The sequence below is a fragment of the Pholcus phalangioides genome, unplaced genomic scaffold, assembly GCF_987345545.1.
Source record: "Pholcus phalangioides strain wild (caught in Gottingen) unplaced genomic scaffold, Ppha-v1.0 ptg000008l_1, whole genome shotgun sequence".
Lineage (NCBI taxonomy): Eukaryota > Metazoa > Arthropoda > Arachnida > Araneae > Pholcidae > Pholcus > Pholcus phalangioides.
This window is the reverse complement of record NW_028301601.1, coordinates 3,911,420-3,921,603: the sequence shown is the minus strand read 5'-3', so window position 1 is coordinate 3,921,603 and position 10,184 is coordinate 3,911,420. Positions and strand designations below refer to the sequence as shown.

The 10,184-nt window shown below is 41.1% G+C and overlaps 1 non-coding gene across 1 annotated transcript; it reads right to left on the bottom strand.

Annotated features, from left to right (window-relative positions):
- Positions 1-9,818: 9,818 nt before the first annotated feature.
- Positions 9,819-9,900, bottom strand: TRNAS-GCU (transfer RNA serine (anticodon GCU)). Its single transcript has one exon. It is a non-coding gene; the product is annotated as a tRNA-Ser (tRNA).
- Between the last annotated feature and the right edge of the window lie 284 nt (positions 9,901-10,184).

Below are 10,184 nucleotides of genomic sequence, written 5' to 3'. Positions count from 1 at the left end.
ACGCTGTCAAGATTACAGCATTTCCAAAATCAAAAACAGTCAAAATGACTGCTCTAGCCATTCTAGTGTTAAAGCCCAAGAGAGGCATAATGAAAATCTGTGAAAGGATTTGTTGAAGGTGATGGTATCTGTCTGCAAAAATATTCTCACATTTTCCACATATATGTACAGTAGAGCCTCAATTGCATCTGAGCCAATATCGACCAGACCTGCTGTTTTCACAATGTGTTAATGGAATAGTTTAGCTTGGCTAACATCCATCATTAGTCTTGGAATAAATTACTAACGTAAGTCCAGGTATCACTATGTTTGGAATATTACTGCATATTACCAAGCCATTTTATAAGAAATTCAAACAGATGGACCCACATTAGAGAAAGGTTATTCAGTGTTGTTAGGTTTACAGTCGCTGGTAGAAAAATAGAAAATACCATAGCTTATAAGTGAACAGTTTTTCCTCTTAATTGGTGGGCCAAAAAACCCCCACCAGTTAATGTGTTACAAAAGGCTTGGCATATACACTCTTGTCCAAAAGTTAAGTATAATTCATAAAATAGAGAAAAATAGAAGTAAATACACTGGTGTAAGAAATTGAGAGAATTTGCAGACTTGGTCGATTATCTCTAGAACTACTGTACCGATTTTAATGAAATTTGATATGTACACACAGTGATACAATACAAAACAAATAACCATTCAATAATTGTGTGTGTAATATACACACACGCACGCATGATCGCGCGTAACACTCTTGGAGTCGGAAGGTATGAAACAGCGGTTGCAGAATAAACAAAAAAATGGGTTAATAGGGGGGTATGGTCCCCTCTTACAGATATACAGGTCTCGCAGGGTGAATTCATACTTGACATAAGGCAGTTTATCATTTCCTGTGGCAATTGGTTCCACTCATTCAGCAACGCTGTTTTCATTCCCTGGATGGTTCCCAGAGGGGGGTTGCGAGTAGCAATTGCCCTCCCTGGAGCATCCCAGACATGCTCTATAGGGTTAAGGTCTGAAGATTTGGCTGGCCAATCCATCCGGCGAATATCCTCACTCTCTAGAAAATCGTTGAGCAGAAGAGCTCTATGGGGCCTCGCGTTATCGTCCATTAAAATGAACTCAGGGCCAGACCTGAAAAGGCAAACATCGGGCTCCTGTCCGTAGAAGTGAGCGGGATGCAAACAGCAGGTCTTCTTGCAAACAACCCTATCTCATGAAGTTTTTTGGAAACAGTCACCCTTGATACACGGGTTACTGTGGCTGCATACAAGTCACGAGAGATTTGAGAAGCTGTAGCACTCCTGTTACACCTTGCTATAATCGACAAATGGAGATCTTCTCTGGCCGTCATGGCTCTTGGACGACCTTGCCAAGGCTTTCTCTCGATGGATCCGGTATCCTGGAACTGTTTCCATAAGTTACACACGACACTGGGCGTTAAATTGAACTCTCTACAAATCTGGACTTGAGATTGGCCTGATTCTAGCCTCCCCACAATTCGCCACCTTATTCCATCATCTAAACGTTGGTGGTTACTAATTTTTACTGTTACAATTTGAAATTAACCGATCGCTGCAAAATAACACCAAGGAATTCACCGAGGTGTGCTAGCGAACGAAATGCGTCTTAACTTACGCTCGCTTATAAAACCTGTTTCTCTACTGGCTCCGCCTACACACACGTGTACGCTTACGTATTTGACGTACAAGATTTGCATTTTTGTCTAGAAGCAGTGGTTTTACATTCAGTTGAGTTCTTTTCATGAAATTCGATAAAATATTGCAAATTCTCTTAATTTATTTCACCAGTGTATGTTATACAATGATTCAAAATATTTGTAAAAATCATGGGACAGAGGTAAACATTGTGTATAAAAGAAAAAGTTCAGCCTATATGTTGACATACACAAAGCACCAGTGCACGTCGAGATCAGTATAAAATGGCCTTAATTGGCATGGTTAGTTTTGGCGGAAATTTCGCAATTGCTGTGGTATGGAGCCTTGTTAAAAATCAATGAGGATGGGAAGTGTCCCAAAGATACCACCTGAACGTGTTTGTGAAGGGATGAATAATGCTGGGATCCGGAGTTTCCAAACCAAAGCATCTCAAATTCTGAATGTGCCTCAGTGTGTGATCTCTAGACTGAGGCAGAAGTTTAAAAACATAGGAGATGCTACCCAACCAACCAGTATCAAATCAGCCAAGGGTAACAGCCGCTCCGTGAGGGAGATATTGGGCTATAACTGTGTGACGTCTGAGGAACTATTCTTCCAGACAACTGAGTTTGACCCTGAAAATCGCCCCGGGAGTCACAGTGTGGAGACAAACTGTTTACAGGAGGTGTGTCTATGCCAGATGACCAACAGTTTGCATGCTCTTGAAACAGTGGACTATGCTCTCTGACGAATCCAGATTCGGTGTGAAATGATTCTCATTGTACCCAGAGAGAATGAGTAGCATGTTTCCACCCAGAAAACATCACTGAAAGTCATCATTTTCTTAAATGGGGAGTCCTGTTCTGGGAAGCCATCATGTGACAGTTGCACAGACCTCCACAGCTTTGGTGCAAGATTGGTGAGAGTGATATTGGGCTATAACTGTGTGACGTCTGAGGAACTAGGACTTTACTGGTCAAAGATACAGAGATGAAGTCCTTGAGATTATTGTGTGCCTATTTCAAGGTTCTGTTGGTTTTAGTTTCATATTCATGGATGATAATGTTCCTCATCACTGTGCATCTCTGATTAACGCCTTCTGTTAAAATGAAGATATTTAGCACATGCAGAGTCCTACCAACTCTCTTAATCTGAATCCTATAGAGCAGGGGGGAATATGCTTGAGAAAGTTTTTGCAGCCCTCCAATTAAGCTCTGTTCCGGAATTGAAAATGCTCTCTGTAAGACTTGAAACTCTGAGCACTCAACTGACCAAAAGTATGGGAAATAGTTGTGCAGCATGCATGCTAGAGGTCTTCACAAGGCATTAAACTTCAGCATCACATTAAATCAACCATTCAGTGTGTTTCACTTTGTTGCGCCCTTCCCCCTCACACAAGGGTGGGGCTGACAGGACTCCAGCCCTGGGGCGATTCTCATATTTTTTTGTTTTTCATGCTATAAATTCACCGCAGAAGAGGCCTATAAAAGGTCCCAACCTAGGGGCCCTGTTCCTAATGTGGGGGTCATGGCCATCGTATTGTAAACTTTTTTTTTTCAACCCTTTTGTTTGGATAATAAAAGTCATTATTATCCTTGTTTTGCATTTTATCCTTTTTTATAACTCTATTACACCAACATATTGTGTTTCTTTCCTTTCTGATGTAGATTTCCTGAAATATTCTCATAAAAAGCAATTACGCTTAACTTTTGGACATGAGTGTACTTCTCTAAAACAGTATTTTCACTTAATGCCTGAAGCTCTTGTTAAAAGCTATGACAGCAATGCAATTTGTTTCAATGCAAAGTGTACATCATTCTACAAGACATAATTTTATTACACCTTATATTTCGAACTCAAAATGCGAACACCACCTCAGATGACTTGAACACCTGCTGGTCTCACTGACCAAGGCCCTACTGTATCAATATGTTTGTTTTGGAATTTTCTATAATTCTTTGTCATATTGTAAAATCAACAAAGGAAATCATGAATAAGTGTATTATCTATATTCAATACATGATGATTATGATTGAATATAAGATTTTTTTTTCTTTTGACCTCCATTCAATATGATGAATGTCTCAACCCCAAAGCAGAATGTGCCAAAATCTGTGACGTACGTCGCAGAACAATTAGCGTTACTGCAGCTTCTGCGCTACTGCAGAACAATTTAAAAGAATTTTAAGAAAAAGTGCAAAAAAAACATTATTACATGTATGGGGATTTTTACCGCAGAACATTTCCAGTCAGCTGAGGGCTCGTCGCAGAACAGTGCTAAACATTCTGCTTTGGGGTGTCTCTATTTCTAAAGAAATGTGTTTTGTTATTTCAACGACATTTTTTGTCATTTTTGGGAAATATTTCTTTTAGTTTTTGAAGCATTTTTTCAAGCTTTTTGACCATTTTTTAAGGTCATATTTCAGGATTTTTTTAACATCCGCGCCTTAATTATGATGAATGGATATTATCGTGAAAGGTTATATTGTGATAATGATGTGTGTGAGTGTTGAAGCTGGCTGGTAGCAATATCATTACCTCGTTCAATTCCCAGATCGGCACACCATGTTCTTCCAATTCCCCTGTGCTTTAAAATATTGAATTTGTATTTACATCAATATCATTTGCCCAATTCTTTTATCATAAAGTGTCCAAATCACATTCCCTTAAGTTGTTAATGACTTATTCGGTGTGTAGAAATTTTCTTGAAAATTTCTCATATCGCTGCTTGTTATTTTCTACCCGAAATCTTAAACTTGCTCACTGCTGTGTGTATGTGTGTCAAATCCTATCACAAGTGTTTGGTGTAAAATTATGTAATTACTTACTATATTTGCTGATATATGAGGCCTACTCTGTTTACTTTAAAAAATGTCTTAAAACAAAGTGCGCCTCATACGTTAGTATAAGTATGTGAAAAAATTTTCATTTCATACAAGATGTTGTCTGTCAGCGATATTCAGTGTAACATTTGTTGCTTGGGATTGTTGCATGTGTAAAATAATATTATGTGTGTCTTTTTTTTTTCCACTTTTAAGTATTTTCATTCTTGCTCCCGTTTATTGTATGTAAAAGAAAATACTCTTAATTGTTGAAATGTCTTATTAAAAAATTTATTTTGAGCTTTAACGAATCTTAATAAGAAAGCGCAAACTGTTGAATTAGAGAGAAAATGGTAGCTATATATTATATATGTAAATATGTATGTGATAACTATTGCATTGTGTAATTTTTGGAATTTTATTAATAAACAAGTTTTTTTAAACTATATTGAAATGATGTCTGATTACTAATATGCACCTCATGCACATTCTTGTGTGGAATTTCTAACGAATTGGTTACATGCAGGAACGCTCACTTGTGTATATATATATGTGTGTGTGGCACTCTTAGTTGCCCGAGTTACGCTTGTTTTGTTTTCTTGGTAGTGCTGTTGGCACCTTTGTTCCTTATTTTGAAGTGAAATTGACGTATGCTCAATTTTTTTTTCATGTTATGTAATACCACATTGAAGGTCTGCCTGCTCTAGGCAGGGAGACTTTACTGTCCGATAACTGCGAGTTCAACTCGATTTCAGTTCCACCACACCTGCAGCAAACTCAAAACGTTCATACATTCAATCAAGTACACGTTCACTTGGCAGTGATAGCAACATTCACTGAATACATGGTACTGGTGCATATTTAGAGGCATGTTTATGTGACGAGGGTTCCAACGCAATGATGCTCAACTGGAGGAGAGTGCGGATTACTTCATTGGTTTGTAAACAGTTAGCGTGTTATTTTATTTAGGGATTGATGACCTCGCCACAGGTCACTTAGGTGAACTGGAATTGTTCCACCATGACACTTTAGTGATATGGAACAGCGACGCAGGTTATTCAGGTGATCTGAAAATGTAACGCAGGATATTAAATTGATCTGGGAATGTGCCGCGGACCGCTCAAGTGCTCTGAAACCTGGTCACCCAAGTGATCTGTAAATATGTCGGAGGTCACTTGAGTGATCTGGGAATGTGCTGGAAGTCACTCAAGTGATGTGAAACAGCACTGTGGGTCACTTAAATGATCTGGGAGGGTTTGAGGAAGCGGCGGGGGCATTTTAAGAGCATCATGGGCCTCTGGGAGAAGAAATTTTTCTGATTGCTTGGCAAAATTCCGAAAATTTCAACCCGTTCTCATTTTTGTGAGTCCCCTCGCTTGTGTGCAGGCCCATGCATTGAGACATCACTGGAAATAGTCAAGCAAATTAGTAGAATAGAAGAAGCTCGCCAAAATTTGTGTAATGGCCATTTGTGTAACATGATTTAGAGAGCGAGGGACCAGGTCAGTGGATGACCAAGAAAGTGTGCAAGCATGTGAATGACAAGAAGTGTTACATAGAGACAGAGATGTATTTATAGGAGACGGGGGCCTTTGAGGAATCAGTGTTCAAAGAAAGGTGGCAAAATTTGTGCGCCCTACAGGCAGCAAAGCCATAAAACTGCCTCTGTGAATATTATTATAGTTCATTTCTTTTTAAGGTGTCTGTGGCCTCCAACTACCTAATTCGAGCATAGCCCAGATCTGTTGCTATTTTACTACCATTTAACCTCTTTTCAGGGGAACTGTCTGCACCTAACAGTGTTTGTGCATATCAAGCGTTGTGTGTGCTGCTGTCTATATTTTAAATTTTGAGTGAATCGTTCTCTACTGTCGTTGGGTCTGTTGTTTCGAGTTTGCAAGATCTGCACAAAGTTGAAAAGCCACCGAAAACCAATTTCAGCCGATTACCCTATGCCGCCTACAGTGATTTAACCTGAATCATGTTCCCCGTAAGGGTAGGGCTGACAGGGCTCCACATGCCCCCTGATCATGCTGCAGGGCCCCTAGGCTGGGAGTCCCAGCCTAGGGGCCTGGCGAGGCTCTTAGTACTTTTATAGGGTCAATTGTGAAAGGCAAGTGGAAAAAAGAGCCATAATAAGTTTGATGGGGGGACATCATGTGGACCCAGGTCATGCCCACCCCATCCTGTGTCTGAACCCTAGGCTCGGATCTTTCAAAATATCTGAGCTGGGCAGTGCCGTCTTAACGCATGGGCCCACCCGGGCACCGCAAGGGAAGAGGGGCCTCAGAAAAATTAGAACCAGTTGAAATTTTCTAAAATTTGTCATGTAGGGCCTCAGAAAAATCACTTGGCCCGGGGGAGTCCATGATGCTCTTAAGACGGCTCTGGACCTGGGTGCTCGCCAAAGATCCGAGCCTAGGGGCTCAGCTGCATGATGTGGGGGGGCCTATGCCCTAGGTCTGCACGATGTCCCCATCAAAGTTAACATGGCTCCAAAGACTGAAAAAGTGGTTCCATCTTAACACATGGGCTAAACCGGACCCCAAAAAATGAGATCTGGTTAATGTTTTCGGCAAAAAGCATGTGAATTGGTAGATATGCATTTTTAACCAGGTAGAAGGCCTCAGAAAAATCACTTTGCCCGGGAAGAGTGGAGTCCCATGTGCTCATGGGGGGGATGCCCTGTATGCCCATAAAGCTCTCTTTGTCTGTCATAGGTGTCAGAACCCATAGACTCAAGCTATTTCAGCTCTCCCCCCCCCCCCCCCAATAAATTTTGTGAAAAATTTATTGGGGGGGATTTATTTTTTGCCCCTTATTTAATGAATATAAAATGCAACGCACCTCGTCTTGCTTACAGGCTTGTCCCGTATATACTGTGTACCACTGACAACTTTCAGCTGCCCCTCAATGTTTTCTTCTATGTTGGTGCCTCTTCCAGTAATAAAATCACGTCGTGACAAAACAGGGCCCATTTGAATGAATATCACAACGCGGCTGACCATTAAACTGTCCGTAGAGAGGGACCAGTGTTGCCATTATATTCGGTATCTATATGATCCTAAATGCATAACCGCTATTTTTTTAGTTGCCATTGGCGGTATCGCTTTATCAAACTCATTTTTCATGGTGTGTCTGGATGAAGACAGGCTATAATAATAACGGCACACCACAAAGTCATTCTGACTACATGGTATTTTACAACCCTCAAAGGGGTCGGCGAGTCTGAAGGTCAAAACCTGTCACTGTTATTTGAAAGGAACCACATAGTCTTTAGAGTGGGGGGGGGGGGGGTTGAGGTTTTTGGGTCCCTCCTGCTGCGGGAACAAAAGATTCCATCTTCAAAGGAGCCACTGCGTCGACTGTTTGGCGTTGGGAAAGGTTTCTAACCAGCAGGGGGGACACTTTTTTTCTGGGCTCTCATCCCTTTTGATCGCGGGCAGGGCAAAAAAATGGACTTTGGTCTCTGAAGGCCCCCAGTCCTTTCTTGGCAAACATTTTGAGGGTCTTTATGTTGTCATTTGTGCGAAATTTTCAAAAGAGTAATATAAATTGAATTTATATTTCAATTATTCGCCCTTAGGGAAATCACCTGTGGTCATTAATACTGGCATTTTTGGTCCCAAATGTAACTAATGCTGAATGAAGGTATATGTTTGTCATACGACAGGGCCGTACTTACTAGACGCGAGGCCCTGTGTAAAAATAACAGCGTGTTCAGAGGCGTCTTGATAATTTCGGATGCCATTTACCCCGAATTTTATATTGGGAGAATCTGTTGTGTAAGAGAGGGAAATCGAAATTCAGAAAATTAAAATCATGAAAATTCAAAGTGGAAATTATTCCAGCACATCAATGGAAGTTCACAGTGCATGCAATAATTCCCAGTGTCCATCAAAATTCAGAATAAAAGCGAGAAAGAGTTCCAGCGGCCATTCTAAATTCGGAATGAATGCAAGAAATAATTCCATGATCCACCAAAATCCAGAATGAATATAAAGAAATAGTTATATGAAAAAAAAAATGAATTTTTTGAGTCCATCAAAATTCAGAATGGATGCAAGAAATAACCAGCGTCCATTAAATCTAGAATAAATGCAAGAAATAGTTTCAGCGTCCATCAAAATTCAGAAATAATTCCAGATATTGGTGAAAATGCAGAATTCCAGAATTGATGTGAAAGGAATTGTTATTACTATAAGTAAGGGACTTACTTACCAAAACGCATGGTCCGGTGCGACCAAAGCCGCTTGAAAAGATACTTGTTATGCAGCTTTGGGTGCGACCGTACCGAACCACACTCCTGAGGACGCCTCTGTATGGACAGGGTATTTAATGCCGGGGACTTGAGCGGGGCACCTTTTAATGCAAGTGTGCTCAAATTTTTCAAGAGTGCTGGCCACTTCATTTGTTCAAAAACATGTCACGGGCCACATGAGTTGTCTATAAATGTGCCGCTGCCACTCAAGTGATGTGAAACAGCGGTGCAAATCCCTTCAGTGATCTGATAATGTGCCACGGGTCTTTAGAAGTGATCCGTAACAGCAGCCCAGATCACTTAAGTGATCTTTAAATGTGCTGCGGGGTCACTTAAGTGAACTGAAAATGTACCTCTGGCCAATCAAGTGAAGTAAGAATGTGCCGCGAGCCACTTAAGTAATCTAAAACAGCGTCCCAGGTTACTCAAGTGATCTGGGAATGAGCTACGGGTCACATAAGGGATCTTGAACAACGTCCCAGGTCACTTAAGTGATTTTTAAATGTGCCGGGGTTCACTTAAGTGATTTTTAAATGTGCCGGGGTTCACTTAAGTGACCCGTGGCATAGTTCCTATATCACTCAAGCAGTCCGCGGCACATTTTCAGATTACCTTGCGTAACCTGCGGCGCTGTTCCAAATCTCTTAATCCCGCGACGCGTTTTCCAACCAATGAAGTGGCCTGCACTGTTCTAAAGGTTGTGTGAGCACCCTATACCAGGCATCTTCAGCCTGTTGCTCGCGAGCACCATAATGCTCCCTGTAACAAACGTAGTGCTCTATGCCCCGGTCTAATAATTTCATGCTCGTGAGCAACCTCGATTATTGATCGACCTCCCGATTAAACACCTTGTACAAATTATATTCAAGTGTCAAAGTTACCCTGAATTTCATGCATTCGCGTTTATGCCAAACTTGCCGTAAGGGTGCTCTTCTTTTGATGATGGGTGCAGACAGCGCTCGCGACTAGAAAAGGTTGAAGAGCTCCGCCCTAGACCGTGGTCAAAGCGTCTTTAATACGCTTTAGTCGTGGACAGTTAATGATATATAAAGAGGCGGGGAAAAAAAGCAACGATGTCGTCGACGAGGATGGGATTCGAACCCACGCGGGCAGAGCCCAATGGATTAGCAGTCCATCGCCTTAACCACTCGGCCACCTCGTCACGTTTAGCCCGCTTTTTATGGCGGATGATTATGAACACTATTGTGTACGCCTTTATTATGAATTTTATTCATTACTTCTTTTTTATTATTTGAATAGATAGTAATGCATTTTCTCGTGATACTATTGTGATATAAAATGCTATATTAGACTCCATTTTTTTGAGGTACGGTTCATAGATATAATTCTTTTTTTTTTCGGAGTCCTAATAAGGATGGTACCCGCGTGACTTGCTGGGCTAGCGAGTAATGTGGACGGGGATGACAAGCAATACGTGTCATTCCA